Below are 22,907 nucleotides of genomic sequence, written 5' to 3'. Positions count from 1 at the left end.
TATGTTGTAAAAGTCCCTTGCAAATAAATTCCATGAAGCACTAGCTTTCTTTTGTAGTTCATTAATCATAGTTACTCACCTAGATCAAGTATAAAAGAAAGTCAACATATGTGAGCTAAAAGGCCTTATTGTGATTGGACCCAAAAGTTGGCAATAGTGATTAATCTAAAATCCATTTAATATGGATTTTATGTTTCTTCAAAAATATTTCAACTCTTTTCCATTTCGTACTTGCCTCTATGGAGCTCATACTTAAAATTGAGGACACCAAACTGTCAGCAAATAAAACTTAAAACTAATAACAGCCAAACTCTGACTTCAAGTACTTAGTAGTTTTAGAGAAGTGCATTGGAGAAAGATCTGAAATCAGGTTTGGTGAATAGGTGGTTAAATAGAAGGAAGTAATATGAGCAAAGAAATAGGCAAGTATAAGTGGGCCATATATGGTCTATATGGAGGAGCTATTGTAAACTAGCCTACTTAGAGACGCAGTTTCATATTTGAAGGTAATGATTAATGGGGTGGAAAAAACTGATCAGATTCCAGAGGGCCTTAAATGCAATGAAAGGCAATTTGACCATGACACAACAAACAGCCCATCAAGATTATTTTTAAGTATTTTTTATTTGCAATATGTGTCTTCTAGACAAAATTTTGAAGGTATAAAAAGGCATTCCATGAAAAATAATCCTCCCTTTTAATAGAGCCCAATAAACTGATTTAAAAATTCATATGAAGAGCAAAGATCCAATAATAACTGAAAAACACCCGAGGAGGAAGAAAAATCAGCAGGAAGAGGAAGGGGAAGAGGAAGGCAACTTGCTCTACCAGATATCAAGACATACTATAAATTTATAGTAATTAAGATAGTTTGGAGTTAATATAAGGAAAGAAAATTAAGAAAAGAGAGCCTAGAAACAGGCCGTGTATATCTAAACACTTGATTTATGATAAAATGGATATTGCAGATCACTGGGAAACAGTGCTGGGGAAATTGTTTATCGTTACGGAAAAAAAACACACACACAGATCCCTACCTCATGCCATATAAAAATCAATTTTAAAGGTAAAATTATAAAATCTTGAAGAAAATGTAGGATCTTTGTGATTTTCTTAAACAAGATACAAAAGGCACTACTCATAAAATAAAGATTGATAAACTTAGCTACATTAAAATTAAGAATGTCTGTTCAGTAAAAGACATAGAAATTTAGGAGATAAGCTATAAACTGAGAGCATATTGCAGCACCTTTAACTAGTTATTCTGAATGATTCAAGGACTCCTACAGATCAATATGTAAGAAAAAAAAGGATGACTTAATTGGAAACTAGGCAATAGAAACAAAACAGTCATTTCACAGAAGAGGAAACATGAATGGCCAATAAACATAAGAAAAGAAGCTCAATCCCAGAAGTAATCAGGAAAATGCAAATCAAAACCAATGAGATGCCATTTATACTCATTGGATTGTAAAATTAAGGAGTCTTATAAACCAAGTGTTGGAAGGGAATCATTTTAGACTTTGCTGATAAAATGGTAAATAGCCACTTTGGAGAGCACTTCATTATAATATTGCAGTCATAACTTACTACTCTGTTCTGGTATTTTCTAGAGGACTTCTTGCATGTGTACACCAGAAGACACATAAAAATGTTCATGGCAGCACTGTTCAGAGTAGCAAAAACCTGCAAATAACCCAAATGCCTGGCAGAAGAATGGATAAGTTTGTTATAGTATAGTCACACCATGGAATATTATGTAGTAGCAATAATGAATGAACTACAGGTACTTTTTCAAATGGGTGAATCTTAAGAACATAATATGTGAAAATGACCAGTTACAGAAAACTGTTAATAGTACAGGGAGCCTATTTCAGCAATGCCATTGCAAAGACTATTTACAGCAATGCCATTTTATAAAGCTGCAAACAAGCAACACCAACTAATATATGATTTAGCCATATAAACATGTGATAAAATTTCTTAAAAACCTATGGGAATGATAAATGTTAAAATCAGATAAGAGTTACTTTTAAGGTGAGAGACAGGGATGAGGCAGGCAAAGGTAAATACAGTATTGGTAAACTAGGTTTTTTTTGTTTTTTTTTTTAAGTTGGGAGGGTGGGTGGGGTTGTGGGTATTGTTTTGTTTCTTAACTCTCCTATGCATATTCTTTTGCATGTATAAAATACAAGCGTAATTTAGAGAAATATAACCTTTGATTTGAAGAAAAAATTAATTTCTTTCCTTCTTCTCCTTACTCAACCCATCATTTCCCCTCCACAGAGGCTTGTTAGGTAAATCGTAGAATATCCATACAATGGAGTATAATGCAGCTCTTAAAGGAGAATGAAGCAGAATAAAACCCAAAGGTTCTGAAATGGAATGATCACTGGGTTATATTGTTCAAAGAAATAGTGTGTGTGGAATGCTACAATTTGCATTAAAACACACACACATATTTGTGTATATATGTGTCAACTATTGCAGTTAGGTTACTAAGAATCTGGCTCTCCTAAGTTCTTGACTTTGTAAGTGACTTACAGAAACCATATTTTTAAAAGCTTGATCCAGCCATCTGTAGGAAGCAAGGTGGCAGCAGTGTTGGGGTAAGGGTGCAAAGGAGGGGCATTCAATAGCAAAACCAGGGAAATTGAGGAGACCAGCTGGAAGACCATCGCAGGAACATAGCCACGAGGGAACCAAGGCTGGAGGAAAGAGCTGGAAGAGCATAAAGGGAAGGATCTATTTTGACACTGTAAATGATTAAACAGTTAATTCTGCCTAGTTACTGTTGCCAAAACCCAATAGTCTAAAAAATCATTTAAAACTACATTTTTAATCTACTAAATGTAATTGATTTTATTACCCTATTAATGACCTCTTAAATTCCAGGTGTGGTCATGAAATGTCACAACACAGGTAGATGGTCTTCAGAAGATTTTGTGGAATCTCCTTTTGCATTAAAGCCACAAAAGGAGAAATGTCTACACAATCTGAAGTTCTTCCTGATTTACTCTAATAATTTTGACCTTTCATCCTGAGAAGGACTTAATTGCTAAGTCTTTGGTGAAATTATAAAAACATTTGCCTACTAATGTATCCTGTGTTGCAATGCCAAAAATACCCTCTTAACTGGATATTCTAAGAAAAAGTACTTTTAAGGCAGAAAATAAGTGTAGGATTTATTCTTTTTGAAAAATTAGTTTCAAGTATGCAGTACCTTGGTTAGACATATATATATTTCATAAAATGATCCCCCCAATTGCTCTCTTCCTCCCCTGATCCTCCACCTAGCCAGCATATTAATGCTAACTGCATTCCCTATACCATGCTTCTAATCCCCGTGACCGTCCATCAGCTACTAATTTGTACTTCTTTAACCCTTTCCCCCATTCTCCCAGCCCCCCAACCTCCCTCCCCTCTGTCCATCACCAAATTGTCCACTATATTTGTGAGTCTGATTAATTTGTTCTTTTTATTCCTTAGATTCTGCATATAAGTGAAATTATATAGTGTTTATCTTTCTCTGTCTGACTTAAATACCTTCTAGGTCCATTAAAACAATATCTTTTTCTGTCCCCTTTGCACTTGTAGAGGTCTTGTTTTCTTATTCTTTTAGCCATTTTATCTTTTAGTTGGAGCACTTAATTTTTTTCCATTTGAGGTACTCAATGATAGGAATGTAGTTGTTACCATTCTTTATTCCTGTTTTTGATACATATTTTTTTTTCTTAAAGACGTCCCTCCAACCTTACCTGTAATACTGGCTTGATGGTGATAAATTCCTTTAGCTTATTTTTGTCTGGGAAGCCCTTTTTCTGTCCTTCAACTCTAAATGATAGTTTTGCTGGATAAATTATTCTTGGGTGTAGATCGTGAGTCTTCATCCTGTCAAATATTTTTTTGCCAAGCCCTTCTGTCCTACACAGTCTCTTTTGAGAAATCAGCTGCCAGTGTTATGGGTGTTCCCTTATAAGTAACTATCTGTTTCTCTCTTGCTGCTTTTAATATTCTTTCTTTGTATGTAACCTTTGGCATTTTAATTATGATGTGTCTTGGTGTGGGCCTCTTTGGATCCCTGATTTCTGGAATTCTCTGAGCTTCCTGGGGTTTTATGTCCATTTCCTTCACCAGGTTAGGGAAGTTTTCCAACATTATTTCTTCAAACAGCTGTTCGACATCTTGATTTTCTTCAGTTATGCCAACCAGACAAATATTTGGACCCTTAATAGTGTCCCATATGCTCCTTAAATTATTTTATAGTCTTGACACTTTATCTCTTGCCATTCTGATTGAGTGTCCTTGGCTTTCCCATTCTCTATATAGGTCATTCCATCCTCTTCTTTATTCACTTTGTTTATTCCTTTGTTTAATTCCATTTAATATACTTCTCATCTCAGATAATGTATTCTTTATTTCAGACTGGCTCCCTTTTATAATTTCCATTTCCATTTTATGGTTTTTATCTCTTTGTTGAAGTTCTCACTAAATTTATCTACACTTCCCAAAAGTTCATTGAGCATTTTTAGAATCAGTGTTTTGAACTCTGTATCCGTTAGGTCACTTGACTCCATTATATCTGGATCTCTGTTCTGTTCTCTCATATGGGTTCTGCTTCTTTGTCTTCCCATTTTGGCTACCTTTCTGTGTCTGTTTCTATGTGCTAAGCAATGCTCCTCAGTTTCCCGGTCTTATTAGTGTGAATTTGTGAAGTAGGTGTCCAGTGGCACAGTCCTGAGAGGGGTTCAGCTTCAGGCCAAATTTATCCCAAGTCTCTGCCCCTCTGAGGGCCACCTGTTAAGATTCAGCAAGCAATCCACAGATGCTCTGCTTATAGTTGCCTCAAAAGGCCACAGTAGAAACCAAGGCCAGCTCCCTTCTTTAGTATGAGTCTCAGCAAGGAGCACCTGACTTGCTGAGGATGTGGCTTGTTGTGTGGGGCCCAATGTGGCTTGCATGGGGCTGCAAGTTGGAGGAAGTGGGGTTTCAGGGCATCCTTTAGGTGGAGCGACCTCTGTTATCTAGTTTGATGACTTCTCAGCTATGGCGGCTCTGTGTCCGTGCACTCGTAGCGGGGAGGGCTCAACAGGGAACAATGGATACTGCTGGCACTTCTGTACTGAGTGAGTCTTGCCTTGGCCCTCACTCTGACAGTATCTGCTTGTAAGTCCCTTGAGACCCATGCACGTAGCAGAATCGGCACTGGTGCTCAGAGCGAGCAAGGCCATCACCACAAAAATCCGTCGTGGATGCGGCCCCTTTAAGGGGTGTCTGCCTCTGCTGTATCCTCCTTCTCACTTAGCCATTTGGGACAGTCTCACCTCCGTCTCAGCCTCTTGGGACTGGGCAGCCCTGAATCCTTGGCCCGTCCTACCTTCTGCCATTTCAGGGCTCTTTCTTGGATTTCTCCCTAGTTGTATGGCTTATTCATCCCAGGCATTTTTCCTTGCTGCTGCTCCTTGTTACCATCACAACTTTATTTGGTCGCCAGAGTAATAAACAGAGCCTCTATCATCAATACCATTTTTTTTCAATACCCAGGATTTATTCTTCTGACACTTATAATTAAATTGAATGAACATTATAAACTTTTCTTCTACCCAATGATATTATGATATGAATTTTTGCTTATGTACAATATTATATCCAGTTATGAATTGTTGATTTTTCTTAAATTGCCCCAATTATCGACATGCCCATATTGTTACTAATTTGTAGTGGAATCTGCTGGCAATCTAAAATAAAATAGTCCTATCCACTTTTTCTTCTTTTCTCCCTCATGCTTTCTTCCTTCCACACTTCTCGCTATTAGTATTCTTCCTGCAGTGCTCTTTTTGCCAAAATGAAGCCAGGAGCTCGTTGTGTGCAGATGTATCGATTGTGATGTTGTGTATGTGACTCTCCGCTGTCCTATTTTCCTGAACCTCAAACGGAGTCGTCACTCTCACCAGTATTAATCAATTACTTCTTGTTGAAGTGCCTGAGTCTTTGACCATCTGTTGTCCTTTACGTCATTTATGGGACTCAGAAGAGATTCACTTGACGTTTTTTTTATTTCATACCACAGGGATTTTCTAACACTTGTGTTATTTCCTGTGGCCCAGAGATTGTTTCATTTTCCTGCAAGAGGAGGAAAAAAGGGATCTAAATGCTTCCTGTGATTGCATAAAGTTTATTTTAGGAATTCTTCTTTTTCTCTATTACACTCTATTTTCTTTGCTGAAGAATTTAGAGGGAATGTTGGGTGATGTTTGTTCCTTTGCACCAAGGAAATATTTCTTTTACTGACTATAAAGTTTTAATATAAATATTCTGTGACCCTTTAGTTCAAATTGATAGTTTTGTGGAGGGAAAAAAACATTACTCCAAAACCATTTCCTTACTCTTTAATTAGCATTCAGACTGTTGCTTGAAACAGTTGACTTTATTTAGTCTCCCTCACCAATTTTTATAAATCATGTACATAAAATCACCAATAAACAAAAACATCAAAACTTTTTTTTTATGTCTTTTTATGGTGAAGAAAGAAAGTTTTTACTGTCTTGAATTAGCAAGGAATTGTTTTCTGTTAAATCAAGGAGGCTTCTTATCTTTTCTAGGGAAGAATTTTTATATAAACAAGCTTTTTGGATCTATCTGCAGCTTCTGATTAATTATATTTTACAACAAATATCAAAAATAAAGATTCATAATAACTACTTCCTGTTAGTAAAGACAAGGACACAGAAGCTATTAAGTCAAGTTGCTTTTTTATGAAACGAAGTATTGTAAGGATAGGAAAATATGCCATCTAAGTGTTTGGGCTGGAACCTGTATAGTCCACTTTTATTTCTGAATGATGGCTTTGTTGTCATGCTTCTTAGAATGCTTTAGTGTCCCAAGCTTTCAGAAACAAGTATGTCTGTGACTTGTTTGCATATTTTCTAAGAGCATATTTTCCAAATGCAGAATAGATGCTGCCACTTTAGTCTTGGTTTCACTTCCCAGCTCTGTTAATACAAATCCTTGTTGCAAACTAATTGTCTTGACAATTCATAGCAACCCTAACATGTTATTTTAATCAATAAATAAAGGAGTTACTAATTTCCATATAAATAAGAGCATTCGTCGCCTTCTCCAAAATTGGTTTGATGAAGGGGGAAGGGTTGATATGAGAGACAACTATGGGAATAATTACCTTTTGTGAAATCAGTTTATCTGTGCTCGAAAGTACCTTACCAACATGAATTTCCCTATATTTTTTGGAAAGCGTAAGGTACCTGTTTTTTCAGGTGGAAGAAATAGGTTTAGAAGATTCAGTAAATTTGTCTAGGTAAGACTAAGGAGAATATAGTCATCACTAAGTGTCCATGGGGGATTGGTTCCAGGGCCCCCTGTGGATACCAAAATCCATGGATGCTCAAGTTCTTTATATAAAATGGTGTAGAATGATGCAGACAGTTGGCCTTCCACATCCATGGATTCCCAACCACGGATCAAAAACGGTATTTTCCATCTGCAGTCAGTTGAATGCTTGAATGCAAAATTCACAGGTATGGAGAGCCAACTGTATACCCAAAGAAACTCAGGAATCATGTTAAGCTTTTATTAACTGGAACAGACAGGCCACTGTATTAAGTGAATATCAACTGGTGTGGGTAAAATTCTATTCAGAGTGCTCTACATTATTCATTGGAATTTTTTTTTGCTTTACTCTCCAGAGTACTAGACATGAATTTGAAGAGAAATTTAAATCAAACAACTGTACCAGATAAATTAAATGTTAAGTGGCATTCTTATTGAATTAAGTATTAATCAAAAATAATTTTGATTCATTTTTTTTATTTATTTACTATTACTCTCCTCTGAAAGTTTATTTTATTTTATAGCTTTAAAGAAATATTTTCTTTGATCTTTATTGTTCTGGCTTTTTTTTTTTTTAAATAATGATTGGGGGCAGCACTCAAGAGAGGTTGGCATCTGGGAGGAATAAGGAGTTTGCCTCTTGATTTCCTCACTGTGGAGGGTAGTGGAGAGGAAACGTGGTGTGCTTGAAGTGATTAAATTTGCTGGGCCATCTGGTCATCAGGAAAAGGCTATGTTTCCAATTTCACAGTGAATGAGGACAAGTTTATTAAGGAAGGCGAGCATTTAGTGTAGGGAAGAGAGAAATCATACTTTATTTTTGCCATTAAGAGCTGCAGCTCGCTTAATTGTGAAAAGAAGGGTCACCTGTAGAAGACTGTCCCCTTGGTGTGGCTGCGTAATGATGCTGTTGCCTGCATTACTGGGGAGAACTTGGAGACAATGGTTTGGGAAGATGAGCAAACGTGCAAGAGTGAGCACTTGGCATGGTGTTACTCTGGTACCCTAACGTTTCTCTCCACTCCCATACAATCTTTATGGAGGGAAGAAAGTGAGGCAAACGGGTGAATTTTTCTCGAGCCGAGGAAAGAGATCAGAGCTTCTGGCTCCTTGAAGTTTACTGCCAGAGTCTCTGATCCAGGTATCAGTGAGAATCAAGTATAACTGATTAATATCCATCCACCCTTCTAATTTTTGAACTACCTCATGCTTTAAAAGTTAAAACTAGGCTCATATTATATTTATCATTTTTTAAATAAAGCACTAAGTTTAAGAGAGGCTGTAGGGGAAAAATCAAAAATAGGAAAAGAAATCAATTCAAAAAGCCTATATCTGCACTAAATATTAAAACTGGCAATCTGACAGAGAGATGGCAAAAGACAAGGGTATGCAAAGGAAAAAAAGAGCTTGGAGGTCTACCTGTTGCCACCTGCTGTAGGCTCATTGTCATCTTTGCAAGTAATTAAAACAGTTCTCTGATGCTACCTGAATTAAACCTAGAAAGCTCACATCTTGGGCCATGATTTAGACTGAACAGCCTGAAAATTTTTAAAGGATCTATAGAACCTGCAGTTCCACAGAAAAGTGCTGTTTGCTTCATTCAAGGTACAGCTAATCACTGAGTATGGAATAAATTGTCCTGACTATTGCCCAGATGGTCTTTGGTTTGTTAGGAGTGCTTGTCAAGATGAGAATGCTTTTTGACTTTATTTAAGGCTAAAAGAGAGTGGTAGAGCAAGAAGTGGATTGCTCTTTCAAGAAGGGAAAGACAAATGAATGTGCAAAGGCTTGAAGGCCAAGAGTTTAGTCAGCTTTCAGACCACAGGCAAAAAAGTCAGTGTGGCTGAGGCTGGGCTGGGGCTGAACAGAGATGAGCTGGGCAGGGGGCTTCCCGCCATGAGAAGGAGCTGGACTTTCCCTGATGATGATAAGGAGCCATCAAAGAACGTTAGTGGGCAGCCCTCCCTCTCTACTGACATCCTGGATCACGGTTTTCTCTGTCTGTTCCAAGCTCACACTCAGGCTGAGTGCACTGATCCAATGTGCGTGTAGATGGACCAGCTAGCACCTGAACCTCAAAGGCTTTTTTAGTTCCTACATTCTCTACCTCTACTCTCTGACTTTGTTCTCATTCAGATCTACTCTGCATTTGAAATCTGAAACTCTCCTGACTCTGAATGTAGAGGTTTGCCATCCTTTCTGTTTCTGCATTCTATTAGCCTCACTGAACTGTCAAGACTTCTCCATGTGGCTTTACCTGGTCCTTCTCTCTCCAGACTTACCTTCTATATTAGGGTTCTTTGGAGAAATAGAACCAGTAAGTTATAACCAATTATAAAATGTCTATATCTATATATGTACACAGATGTCCTATTGTGTTTGTGTATATGTGCATGTGTGTATGTATGTGTGTGGAGAGAGAGAGAGAGAGAGAGAGAGAGAGAGAGAGAGAGAGAGAGAGAGAGATTTTAAGGAATTGACTCTCACAATTATAAAGGCCAGCAAGTCTAAAGCTTGCAGATGTGCCGGCAGGCTGGAGACCCATGGAAGATCTGATGTTGTGGTTCACATCGAAAGGCTGTCCATTGGCAGAATTTCCTCTTACTCAGGGAAGGTCAGTCTTTTGTTCTCTTCAGGCCTTCAACTTATTGGATGTGACCCACTTGTATTATGGAGGGCAATCCACTTTACTGAAAGTCCATTGATTTAAATGTTAATCTCATCCAAAACGACCTCACAGAAACATCCAGAATAATGTTTGACCAAATACCTGGGCACCACAGCCCAGCCCAGCTGAAACACAAAATTAACCATCACACCTTTTTTTCTGAACCAACTTAGATGTACACAGTGAATGGCTTCATTTGTTTCTCCCTCATTCACTTACCCTGTTGTGTAACTACTAGAGCAGTTTGTTAATGCCTAAATTTGTAGCATGCCTACAATCTGCTTCCTCTCCTGAAAGTGCTCAGCAATGATGAAGAAAACCACATACCCAAGTGAGGACCAAATGCGTGGTCAGCCTCAACAGGGCCCTCAAGACTGCTGGGCACTGCTTGTGTGTCCCTGGTCAACTCCCTCTCTGTTCCCACAGAGGCTGTTTGAGACCTCGATGCTTCTGTGAAGCCCCTTACCCATTCCAGTCTCTCTCTCTCTCTGCAGATGAGCTTAACTATTAGTACCTAGTAAAAATCGTGAGTTTTGACCAAGAATCACCTCAACTTGCTGCTTTCCTCCCTGTTTGAACCATTTGAATGACATGAACCATAAGAGACTACTGGGAGTGAATAAAGAGCCCAACAGGCATTTACACTTTGTCTTCAGAATTCATTCAGAGCAACTTTGCCTCTTCTCAGTCTCGACTTTCCTGGTGCCTTGATTACTTGCCTCGTTTTCTCGTTCTCTACCTTCCATTTTTCACTTTGTCTCTTTAATCAGTGGCTCAGTTTGGACTCAGCATGCTGGGTTTGACTTTTATACCTCTCAAGGTCACATCTTCTGGTGGCTGCTCTACGCAGGGAGGAAGGGGTGGCAGTGGCTTGAGAGCCTTATATTCTGTTTCTATACCTGTGGCTCAGCCAGATAACATGGCTGTTCAGAACTGCAGAGTTCCTTGGGGCGCTGATGGCTCCACATCTGACACGGCACCCTATAGCTCTCAGCAGCCAGCTAATGCTTGCAATAATTACAGATCTCCAAGAGGACTTCCGTACATGCACTGATGTCCTGGCATACCAAGAAGCTGTACAAAAAGTATTTCAATAAGTTCTGGTCTCTGTAGAGTAGGAGATTCAGTTTGGACTTCCTCTAGACACACATGCTCCAGGACAGAAATGATCAGCCGACTCTTTGAAGGACAGAGGTCATTACCATTTGCCTCCTGACTTCACCTGTCCTCTGAATGGTAGTCCATTCCATCGTTCAGCTTGCCCTCCCCTTGCTAAATGTCCACTTTCAACTCCTACATCTGACCCAATAACTCAGGGTGGTAAACCCAAGCAGGATTTAGAAATGGCAGGACAAGATGTCTGGATGTGGTTGGGCAGCTGGTACCAGTTATGGAGAGGTGGCAATAGGAAGAGGAACAGGTTGTCTTAGAAGGGAGGCGATCGGTGTTTTTGGCTCTGTTAAGTCTTGGGTGCCTGTGGAACATGGGTAAACATTGTGACATCTTAAGGGAGTTTATTAGGCCTCAACCATACAGCTTGACTTACTCACTTCCCTCTAGGCCATGTGATTTTACTTTTCATCTTATAAGTTGCTAAGACAAAAAGAATAGTGCCGATCACCTAATCTGCTATTTGAACTAGAGGGGATTTATCCTGTGTAACTGAAAAGGCCCTTGTTGTAACAGGAATCTTTACACACATTGGAGATAGGGCCCAGCTTATGGAAATGTCAGCAATCTATTTGTCTCTGTACTGTACTCTCTTGCCATCTTTGTCTAATTGTTGACGGTCTGAAGTTCATTCCAAACTAAGGGATTCAGACATTGGCGAGCTAATAGTGTATGGAATACACCTCTAAAGTTACCAACCACCCGTTTTCCTGTTTGGTTAAGTGCATAATTTCTACGGAACTATTAAATAAATTTCCTCGAAAAGATCTGTCTGTTTGCTCGTCAGTTCATCTAAACGTATAATATGATTGCTCCTTCAAATGCTAGTCAGCAAGGGTAGCGAGGACAGCTCTTCATTGTGCTGCAGGCGTCTGGGAGGGTCTGGAATTATCAGCAGCCATTTGCAACATGGGTTGGCATCAGAATCCAGGCATGGGAGAAAATGCGTGCTGGGACTTCTCCCTGGTCTGTCTCTGGACTAAGAAGCAGACTCATTTCCCACACAAAGGCCCACTCTTTTTACTTTCTTTTTCTTTTTTATATTTTTATTTTTTTCAATTATAGTTGACATCCAGTATTATGTTAGTTTCAGGCATACGACAACAAAGGTCCACTCTTAAAAGGCTACATCATGAATTCTTGATGGCAAATGCAGAATGTGTGTGTGTGTGTGTGTGTGTGTGCATGCACAGGCACACGGCCTCTGCACTGAACCTTTGAAACAGGCCTTGCAGATCTCTGTACCGTCAGAGAGACAGTATCAGGAAGGCAGCTCCGTGTCCAGCTTGCAGCTCAGAAAGGAGGCTGGACTGCAGGTAGAGCTTCGGGTGTCATTGTATCCTGGTGGAGGTTGATGCATTCCATTCTTTCTTAGGTACCTTTTGCAACCTTCGGCTCCTAGATTCCCTAATTTCTGTATTGTAAATTTATTTTCTCCTTTACTGTGCAAAGATTCAGCTTTTAAAATAAAGGGTTTTGTGATTTTTGCACCCTGTTATTACACAGTCATGAACACCACTGCTATGGGGTATAAATGACAGTTTCAGAGGAAAGAATTAAGGGAGAGGACACTGAAACTTTAAAAGGAACATTTTAGAAGTACTTTCACTAATTTCAGAGAGATTGAAGGTTGAAGAGAGGTCCTCCAAATGTTCTACAAAATGAAATCTTTGAAGAGTTTGCAATCACCAAAAAAGAGTTGGTACAAAAATGCACAAGTAATTTTTAAATTCTGAAGTGCATCTAAAAGTGAGAATTACTGAGAAATGAATGAATGAATGAATGAATGAATGAGTTAGTAAGCTCTCCTTGAGAGTAAGTTAAGCTCTTTGGGAGTCCCTTATCTTCTTCAGCCTACTTGCAAGTTAATGGATCGTGTCCCTTTAGTGCCTGAGGGTCTCCCATTATTCCTAAACCCAAAGTTAAAAAAATGATAGGTCCAGTTTTCATATTAATTCATTAGTTAACTCTGCATTATTTTTTCAAGTGCTACCAAGGAATCGCTCTTAGTCACCCCAGTTTTCTTTTTCTTTTTCTCTAAGGTACAGAGCTGCTCCAGATAATATATGCTTTTCATTCATTTTCTGTGCCCTATCTCCAAGAGAGGTGGTTGGCCCTGGGCCAGGAGACCAAACTTGCAAGGTTGGTGGCAATAGATTTTACATTGATGAAACCAGATATATTTTGCTGAGAATACTGATAAAATCATTCATGTTTACTGAGCACTATTCATACTAATAGATGGCCAAATACAAGAAACAAAATAAATATTGATGGTCCTGGTATTACTGCTTCTGACAATTTTTTATTACTTTAATATTTTTCTATACAGTCTGTAGGTGTGGATGGGTGCCAAACTGCATTTAATTTTTCTATGCCTCTTGGAATTGTAATTGCTGGTTTTATGTACTAATTCTCAAAGGAAGATATATTTTTCTATATGAAGACATGGTGTTTCAACTTGATAATATGACTGCTGCTTTCTTTAGAATAAATATTAGTTAAGCTTTAACCTGGATGTGTTTAATGAGATATACAGATTATAAAATATAAAATTATTGAAATATTACTAAAACAAGACTTTTATAATTTCCTTCCTTCATAAGTTATATTCAGTTGATTTATCTTCCTTTAATTAATCTGGATTTTGTCATGCTTCAGGATATAAACAATCATTTATGCATCTACCACAGTAAAGTAATTTCCCTCTCTTTCTTTCCAGGATCTAGCCTCAGAATTGGATTTGAAACAACTAAAAAATTTTCTGTCTGTCTGTTTTCCTTTGGTTACCACTTTAACCCAAGGACTGATTACTGTCCCAAATTTAATTTCATTGGGAATTTAGTTATTTGAGGTTTTAAAATCACCATTAATCCTTTTTCACAATTTCAGTTGGAAGTCATACACTTTAATGAAATACGTTTAAGTTGCTGACTACGCCAAGCAAATGAATGTCCCTGAGTTTTAGCAAGCAAGCATTTTTAAACAAAATCCTAAGTTAGATTACCTTAGATGTGAATTTATCTGCTAGTTGAATGCTATAATCATCTCTACCCATTCCTCTAACTCTTCATTTATTATTCAGACAATGAATTTTTATCAAGTGTCTACAATCTGTCAGGCAGGGTGTGAGATGCTAGGGAACACATAGATGACAAACCACAGTCTTTCCTTCAATGTACTGAAAAGGCTCTAGTGGGCATCAGACAGAGGGATTCTCTCTCTTCAGCATCACTGGCTGATAGAATCAAGGCTAGATTTCAAGTTTATTGTTCGTAGTGGATAAAAAAGCAGAATTTTAGCAGCCTTCCTAAAAAATTCAAGCTCTCTGGTTGTGAAAGTCTGCAAGAGGCTTCAATAGATAATGGTATTAGATCAGTTTGTTTTCAAACCCTGGTGTGCCTGGAATTAGTGTAGGGCTTGTTAAAATAAAGATTGTGGGCCCTGCATCAGAGATTCCAACACAGTAGGTATGTGGTTGGAGATTGGGTGGGAGAGTGTTGCACTCCTAAGAAATCCCAGGTGACGCAGGTGCTGCTGGTTTGGCGACTACACTTGGAGGACCACTGATCTAAAATATTTTGTTTCTTCATAACCCTCCTGGTGATGATGATTATGTTAATAATGATAATAATAGCTCACACCTAGTGAGCTTTTGTGGATGTCAGGTATTTTGCCTTTTACATCCATCATTACATTCAGTCATCACAACAACCTAATGAAAGAGTCGTGATTACTATTCTCAGTCTACAGATAAGAAAATAAACATTTGGAGAGGTTAATCAATTTGCTCAATGTCACAGAGTTAGCAAAGGAAAAAGGCCAACACTTAAACTCCAATCTTTCTGGCATGTGTTTGTGTTCTACCCACCATGCTCTTCTGCCTTCCCAACTGGGCGGTGATGGAATCATGCAATCATAATGTCCCCGGGAGATACCCACAGGCATCTGTTGAACCTGTCTCTATGTGTATCTGCACCTAGGGGATTCTGAATAGATGGATTTCTGAATAGATGGTAAGGAGACAGCAGCACTTCCTTTAGTAATCTATTCTAATGGCTAATAAGCTTTTCGTAATGGGAAACTTTCTTTTTAATTGGGTAAATGTTTCTGTTTTATAGATTTTTAAAAGCCATTAAATCATCAAGAATTAGATGACTGTAGTACAGTACACTCAGTTGAATTGACCACAGCCCTGGATGAAACAGGATTTGACAGTAAAGAACAAGGTCTGCTGCTTTTTCCAAAAGGTCATACCCGCCCCCACCTTTCCAATCCCCATCTACTTATAACTGCTTTCAAAAGGTATCTGCAAAATTAGTTTGAGCTTTCCTGACCTATCTGAGTTAAAACCCTTTTTGTACATATCTCCTGACATAAAAAATAATAATTATCCAGTATATTAATTAATAGTCTCTCAGGAGAGTCCATTGATCTTTCTCACAGGGTAAGGAAAATCAAAGAATGTTCTGGTGGTTTATCAGTATCCTGGAAAGGACAGTCTTGCTTCCTAGTTAGACAACACTGTTGGGGATTGCTCCCGTCTCCTGACCTAGCACCAGCCTCTTTACCCACCCACAGAGGGCGGGGGAGCCCTTTCAAGTGGGCTATTATTATAGTAATATAATAATATTATTGTAAAACAAAGCACAAACACAGAAACGACACAAAACAATTCTATGACTTAATGAATTATTCCGATGTGCACATTCTTGAGATCACTGCCAAGTCAGGAAATAGAACTTTCTTACTCACTGTGATGGTTAACTTTATGCGGCAACTTGACTGGGCTAAGGGGTGTCTAGATAGCTGGTAAAATATTATTTCCGGGTGTGTCTGTGAGGATGTTTCTGGGAGAGATTAGCATTTGAGTCAGTAAACTGAGTACAGATCACTTTCACCAATGGGGATGGGCATCATCCAATCCATTCAGGGACTGAATAGAACAAAAAGACAGAGGAGGGGCAGATTTGCTCTCTGCCTGAGCTGAGACATTCATCTTCTTCTGCCCTCTGACATCAGTGCTCCTGTTTCTCAGGCTTTTGGACTCAGACCAGGACTTATATCGTTGGCCCCCCAATTCCCAGGCCTTTGGACTTGGACTGAATTACACCTTCCACTTTGCTGGTTCTCCAGTGTACAGATCATGGGACTCCTCAGCCTCCACAATCACGTGAGCCAATTCCTATGATAGATCTCTTATATAACCCATGTATATCCTATTGGTTCTTTTTCTCTGGAGGACCCTGACTAATATAACCATCCAGAAGCTCCACCTTCCCACAAAGGTAACGGTTCCTGACTTGATCATAATCACTTTGCTGCATTTTTATCATGCTATCCTGTAGGTTTGCATCCTGCGCACTCTAGTTTAGCTTGCTCATTTTTAAAATTTGATGTGTCTTTAAGTCTCTTTTAACTTACAGATTCCCTCTCAATCTCTTTCTTTTCCCTTAAATTTATGTGGAAGAATCCAAGCCATTTAATCTTTAATGTTTCTCAAAATCTGGATTTTGCTGATTGTAGTCTCCTGGTGCAATAGAACATATTCCCCTGTCATATTTTCTGAAAATTGGCAACTGGTTATAGACACTGGATCAGACTCATGTTTACTCACTTTGGCAAGATTCTAGATGGTATTTGGCAAGATCATAGGAGGCTCATGATATCTGGTTCTCTCTCTCTCTCTCTCTCTCTCTCTCTCTCTCTCTTTTTCATAGAAACACCTTTCTTAATGTCTACATCTATTAATTCATTAGAGTTGCAAAATGGTGCTATTCTAATTCTATCATTTTCTTCCCATTTATTGGAATAAATTTATAAAGAGGTGCATAATAAATGTTTGGTTCTTTCCCTTTATTTACTAAATTCCCATGAATTAGTCCTTTGTCATACTTCAAAGATAACCAATTATTTTGGAACTCATGGCTTTAAACATATTGATAGGTTTCAAACATTTAAATGCATTGCATTTATTATCATTATTGAAACTCAAATGATCACTTCTTTAGCCAGTGGAAGTCTTTGCAAGGCGGCTCCTAAGTTCTTTTGACATGACCCAAGCAGTCTTCAATGGTGTCCTTGTTTTCTGATGTGACAAGATGTTCTAGGCTTATCTTATATACTTCCTGTGCTATACCTGGAAACTACCATTTCTCTAATAAGCCCCATGATCTTTTAGTGAGAAATTATAGTTTAAAACCCTATCTGGTGCGAGGGTGGCTCATTGCTACCGGATCAGTCTTTGATGCCAGGCCTTTTCAGTGGACAGAGCCAGGACAAGTACATGTATGTAGACACATACATATGCACAAACGTGCATATGTTTCGCATCTGCTCTTTCCCCTTTTTGTAACAGCTGTACTTTGTTTACATTGTTTTTTAGCCCTTTGTTCCACAAGTAAAGTGTATATTTAGTGCCCACCACCACCACCATTATGTCAATGTTTCCCTGGTCACCTTGGCTGTCTAAAGCTCACTCCTCAGGAAAGGTACTTGGGAAAAATGTTCCCTGAGTCCTTGCATGTTGATGAGTTTGTGTCCTTTATACTTGCAAGGAGTCTTGCTGGCTATTATTTCTCTGACTCATACTTTCTTTCTGTGAGTATCTTAAATATGTTACTCCATTTCTTTCTGTGATAAAACACTGTGTGTGAAAACACTAATGGCGATCTAATTTTCCTTCCCTTATAATTCACATGTTCTTTTTCTAGGTGTCCAAACAATTTTTTCTCTCTATCCCTTCACTTCTGAATATGGTCTCGTATTGGTCATTCTGGGTTGATATCCTTAGGTACATAGTGCGTTTTTCTCAGTATGTAGTTTCAAATATATTTATTTTTGTATTTTAGAAAAGTTTTTCTTGAGTTATAGTTTTTAGTATTTGTTCTGTTTCCCCACTTTGGCTTTTCTTGTATGGGGGCTCTTATCGATACATGTGGACTCCTTCACATATCTTTAATAGATATTCGTCATTTCTCTCTTTTCTGTAGTGAGGGAGGGAGGGAGGAGGGGGGAGGGAGGGAGGAGAGGAGCAGAGCGAGAGAGAACGAGGAGAGATGATGCGCGTGAGGTTGGATACGAACCCCACCCCTCCTCCTCCTTTCGTCCGGAATCCTTCGTACTCACTCATCCCCTCCCTACCTCTCCTTCCTTCACCTTCCTTCTTCCTTCCTTCCTTCCTTCCTTCCTTCCTTCCTTCTTTCTTTCTTTCTTTCTTTCTTTCTTTCTTTCTTTCTTTCTTTCTTTCTTTCTTTCTTGTTTTAAATATGTTTCTCTTTGGCAAGTATTGTTTCTCTTAGGACATTATCTGTCATATGTATTTGCTCTTATGTTCCTTTTAGTTTACTCTTCATTTCCGAAATTTTTGCTTTTGTGTCCAATTGGTATGAGTTCTGTCACTCTATTTCTGAGTATTTCTAATTTTGAGTTTTTTCAAGTCTTCCATCATTTTCTTAATGTCTTTACCTCATTTTGAAGTATTAGATTATAATTTTGTTCTATATAGTGGATGTGTTTTTCTGGCATACTTTGTTTATGGCATGCTATTCAGTTTCTTATTTTCTTTTTAAAATAATAACTTTGTATATCTATCTTAATACTTTTCTATAGGTTATTTTTAGTAAAATTAGTTTTTCTCAACTTTAGAAGAACGAGGTAAAGTATTTCTTACCTAATAGAGCCTCCCTTTGGTTATATTTGTGTAGTGTTCAACTATATGGCAGCTTTCTTTCATAGCTTTCTTGGCTGGGTCTCTTTTCTCTACTTTGGCCTGAATTTTTTCTTCTCTTTGTCTCTATTGTCCTATTCTGCTCAAATTTTTTTTTTTAATTTTTAAAAAAATTTATTTATTTAAATTAGTTTCAATTATACAGTACATTGGTTAGACATCTATGTAGTTCATAAAACAATCCCCCCACTTGATCCCTCCCTCACCTGGCCCTCCGCCTAGCCAACATATTAATGCTAACTGCATTCCCTCTGTTGTGCTCCCCATCCCTGTGATCAACTATCAACTACTACTTTGTACTTCTTTAACCATTCACCCCATTCTCCCAGCCTCCCAACCCCCCTTCCCTCTGTCTGTCACCAAATTGTCCCACTATATTCGTGAGTCTGTTTTTGATTAGTTTGTTCTTTTTCTTCTTCAGATTCTGCATATAAGTGAAATCGTATGGTATTTATCTTTCTCTGACTTATTTCACTGAGCATAATAATCTCTAGGTCTATCCATGTCATTGCAAATGGTAGAATTTCACTTTTTTTAATGGCTAAGTAATATTTCATTGTATATATGAACCATAATTTCTCTATCCAGTCATCTGTTGATGGCCATTTAGGTTCTCCCATATCTTGGCTATTGTAAATTGTGCTGCCATTAATATTGGGGTGTGTATCTTTACGAATTATTGTTTCAGTTTTCTTTGGATAAGTATCCAGAAGTGCAATTGCTGAGTCAAAAGGTAGATCCATTTTTAATTTTTTGAGAAACCTCCATACAGTTTTCCATAGCGGCTGTACCGGTTTGCAATCCCAGCAACAGTGTATGAGGGTTCCCTTTTCTCCACATCCTCGCCAACACTTGTGTTTTGGTTTATTGATGATAGCCATTTGACAGATGTGAGGTGATATCTCATTGTGCTTTTAATTTTTTCAATTTTGCTTGCAGCTTCTCCCCAGTATGAGCCCTATCCTAGAAAGGAGCCCTGATTTCTGCCTCTCTTGCTGCAGGCCCTTTCCTCTCACTTGCCATTGGCAAGGGCAAAATCTCCCAGTTTCAGCCGCTATTCTCGAATTGGTCCTCCATATTTTCCAGTGATACCTGCTGACTCTATTGTGGTTTTTCTTTTCTTGAGTCCATAGTTCGGAAGCCCCGATGCTTCTCCTTCCTCCTGCATAAACAGGCTACCGAGCGGGTCTTGTGAAAGTTGTTTTTTCTCCACCCACTTATATTTTGGGATTTGTGGGATACCTTGTCATCTAGTTTTGTTATAAATGTTGTCCGTTGGTTTTTGGTTTTGCTATCTTGGTGTTCTATTTTTATGTGGTGATTTGAAGAGACTGGAAAACTATGCTTGCCACACTGCCGTTTTCCTAGAATCCTCCCCTACCAAGTAGTTCTTAATAACTGTTCCTCTAGTTTCCCTCTCACTTGGAGCTGGGAGAACTATTTCAGCCACCCCAGTGAAGACTTTTAAAAGTGTTTTTCATTGAGAGCTCTCTTTCTTCTCCTCGGCCTGCTGAAGCCCTCTTTATCCTCCCTTATTCTCTCCAGGCAGCTTTTAGTAGGATGGAGGGGAAAACAGGTATGCTTTAGAGCTCAACAGTGGGGCAGAATTGTTGATACATTTTTCCCGACTTGCTCTCCATAGGACTGGGCAAAAAGGTGAGTGAAAGCAGAATGTTTCAGAGATGAAAACTGTTTCTGTTCCAACGGAAACTTTAGTGATTCATTCTTAAGCAGGAGGAAATCATTTAAAATACAGTTTTTCTGGGGCTGACATAACACTTCCAGACAGAAGCAGGCACTGCTAGGAGAAACCAGCACTGTGACCTGAGAAGCATTTTTAATGCTTGTATTCACGTGGTGAAAATTGGAGAGGTCTAGGATTTTAACCCTATCATAAAGACCAGTTTTGTGAGTAAGAAAACAGCAGCCCACCTAAGGCAGTTTCCTCCTTAGCCTCACCTCTGGAGGAAGGCAGTAGGATGACTAAAGCCAGCACTCTCTCCTCCCTGCCTGGGTCAGGGAAAGACTGTCAACTTGCCAGGTTCTGCAGTTTTTCTGTGCAGGTGCTGGACAGCCTTGGAAATCCAAGCACTGTCCTGCTTAGGGCCCTTACCGACAGCTCGGGCTGAGTTTCAGACCAGGCAGAGGCCCCCTTTGATTGGCATTCTTTTTATTAGCTGGGAGCCTACAATCAGCCCTTCTACTGCATGCCAGCATTCAGTGTTTGGCTCTAAAGTGTTTCTTGGTGACCTTTATTTGCATTGGCCTGCAGAAAATAGTAAGTTTCCTTAGTGAGGAGGAGGTGGGAGGAGGTAAAGGGCATATGTGAAGCCTAAGTATTAACTGTGAAGACTTAAGTATAGGATGTGCAGCCGGCTCTGGCAACTTTAGTTCCACTGCCCTTTACAAAGGGGACAATGGCTGTATCATTAACCACCCTGGCGGAGCACCACTGCAGGGCACTTACAAGTCCAAAGACTTTAGAGATTAAACAGCCGGTGTCCTTCAGAAGTCCCTAAAACAGAAGGCCACACCTGCTAACCATCGAAGGGGTAAAACTTTGCTGTATAGGAGAGGTTGCCAACTGGCAGACTGCAGATGAGTTTTGTTTGAACTTCAGATAGTTAATTTCTTTTTTAATTAGGTGCCAACATTTAACTATCGTGAGACTCCATGTTAAAAAAGCGGGGGAGGGAGAGGGGGGAGGGGTCAATTTCTAATTTCTCTTGAGAAACCAGAAGGCTGGTGACAGTTGGCTGGAGCTAAGTGGCAGCTGCACCTAATGCAGGGGCTTGTGTGCTCCGCGTTTCCGTAGTCCCGTCTCTCGTCTCTACCATCATTTTTGCTCCTTTTCATGGACTATTCCCATCAGTGTACAAACCTAATGCATACAAACCCCCCTAAAAGTCAGCCTTTCTTGACTCCACATTCCCTGCCAGTGCTCCTTCTCCAGTCTTTTCTCCTGTTGCGACAGTTGCTCATGCTTGCAATCTCCAGTCCTCTGCTCCCTCCTGTTCCTTCTGACACGCTCTGCAGTCGAGCTCTGGCCCCTCTGTCTCCACCACAACACAGTGAGGTCACCAGTGATACCATGTCTTATATTTCCTCCAAGTTGACCTGTGAGCCCCTGTGACACCTGCATTTGGTCTGCCCCCTCCCTCCTTCCGAGGCTCACTCTTTACTCACCGGCCCTCCAAGCTCCACGCTCTCAAGCTTTCCTTTCTCTCTCTTAGCCAGATTATCCTTAGGTCTCTGCCCTTGGTCCTCTTCTCTCTTCACACCTCCTTTATGATTGCTTTCAATCTTGTGGCTTTAAAAAGCATCTGCGTGCTAAGTGTGTACCTCCAGCTCAGGCCTTGGCCCGAACTGCAGCCATAGAGGCAGCTGCCTTGCTGCCACCTCCTGTTGATCTCGAATAGACCTCTTATATCTGGCACGTCTGCACTGAACTCCTGGTCTTTTGCTCTTCGTCAGCTGTCTTCCATGTATCTCTCCGTGTTTACTCCACCGTCCCCCTTCTCTCTCCCACTCTTTGCTCGGGGAGAGTGACTTGTATGAGTTGTCCCACTCTCTGGCTTCTGACCGGGTTCTAGCAATGCAGATCCCAGAAGATCAAGGGAGGGAGGAGAGTAAGGTCGGTATTAATTCCTTGGCCTTTCTTTCCCACAGGGTCACTCAGGGCTGGCTGCATCCCTCTATCAAATGTAAATCAATAGTCATCTGCACATGATTCTGTCCTTTCTGGGTCTGGCAATTGCCCCTATTATTTACTAGACTTGAGGTATCACACTATCTCAGTGGCTTCTCTACACTCTGCTCACACCTTTGTAAACCGTTCCTCCATTAAAACCTCCATGAATTATCCTAATCTGAGTGGGCCATCTGTTTCCTGCTGGGATTCTAATTGCATTTTATATTGTTGCCCTTTTTATTTGAAGAAGATGCTACTGAGAGTGGCCATCCTTTGTGTGAAGGCAGTTAGAAGGCAGATGT

General features: G+C 39.5%; 1 protein-coding gene across 6 annotated transcripts in view; it reads left to right on the top strand.

Moving 5' to 3' along the window:
- The window catches only part of NUBPL (nucleotide binding protein like), a 274,966-nt gene that overhangs the window by 156,428 nt on the left and 95,631 nt on the right, over positions 1–22,907 (top strand). For 3 of the 6 annotated variants that reach the window (XR_001594261.2, XR_001594260.2, XR_001594262.2), the window contains exons 11-12: positions 13,228–15,414; positions 16,224–16,358. The gene's annotated coding sequence lies outside the window, so the exon portion shown is untranslated. The remainder of the gene's footprint in view (positions 1–13,227; positions 15,415–16,223; positions 16,359–22,907) is intronic. The other 3 variants (XR_004956219.1, XR_004956218.1, XR_004956217.1) reach the window with 3 other exon arrangements.

Source organism: Rousettus aegyptiacus, unplaced genomic scaffold, assembly GCF_014176215.1.
Source record: "Rousettus aegyptiacus isolate mRouAeg1 unplaced genomic scaffold, mRouAeg1.p scaffold_m13_p_3, whole genome shotgun sequence".
Classification (NCBI taxonomy): Eukaryota; Metazoa; Chordata; class Mammalia; order Chiroptera; family Pteropodidae; genus Rousettus; species Rousettus aegyptiacus.
This window is presented reverse-complemented; position numbering and strand designations above follow the sequence as displayed.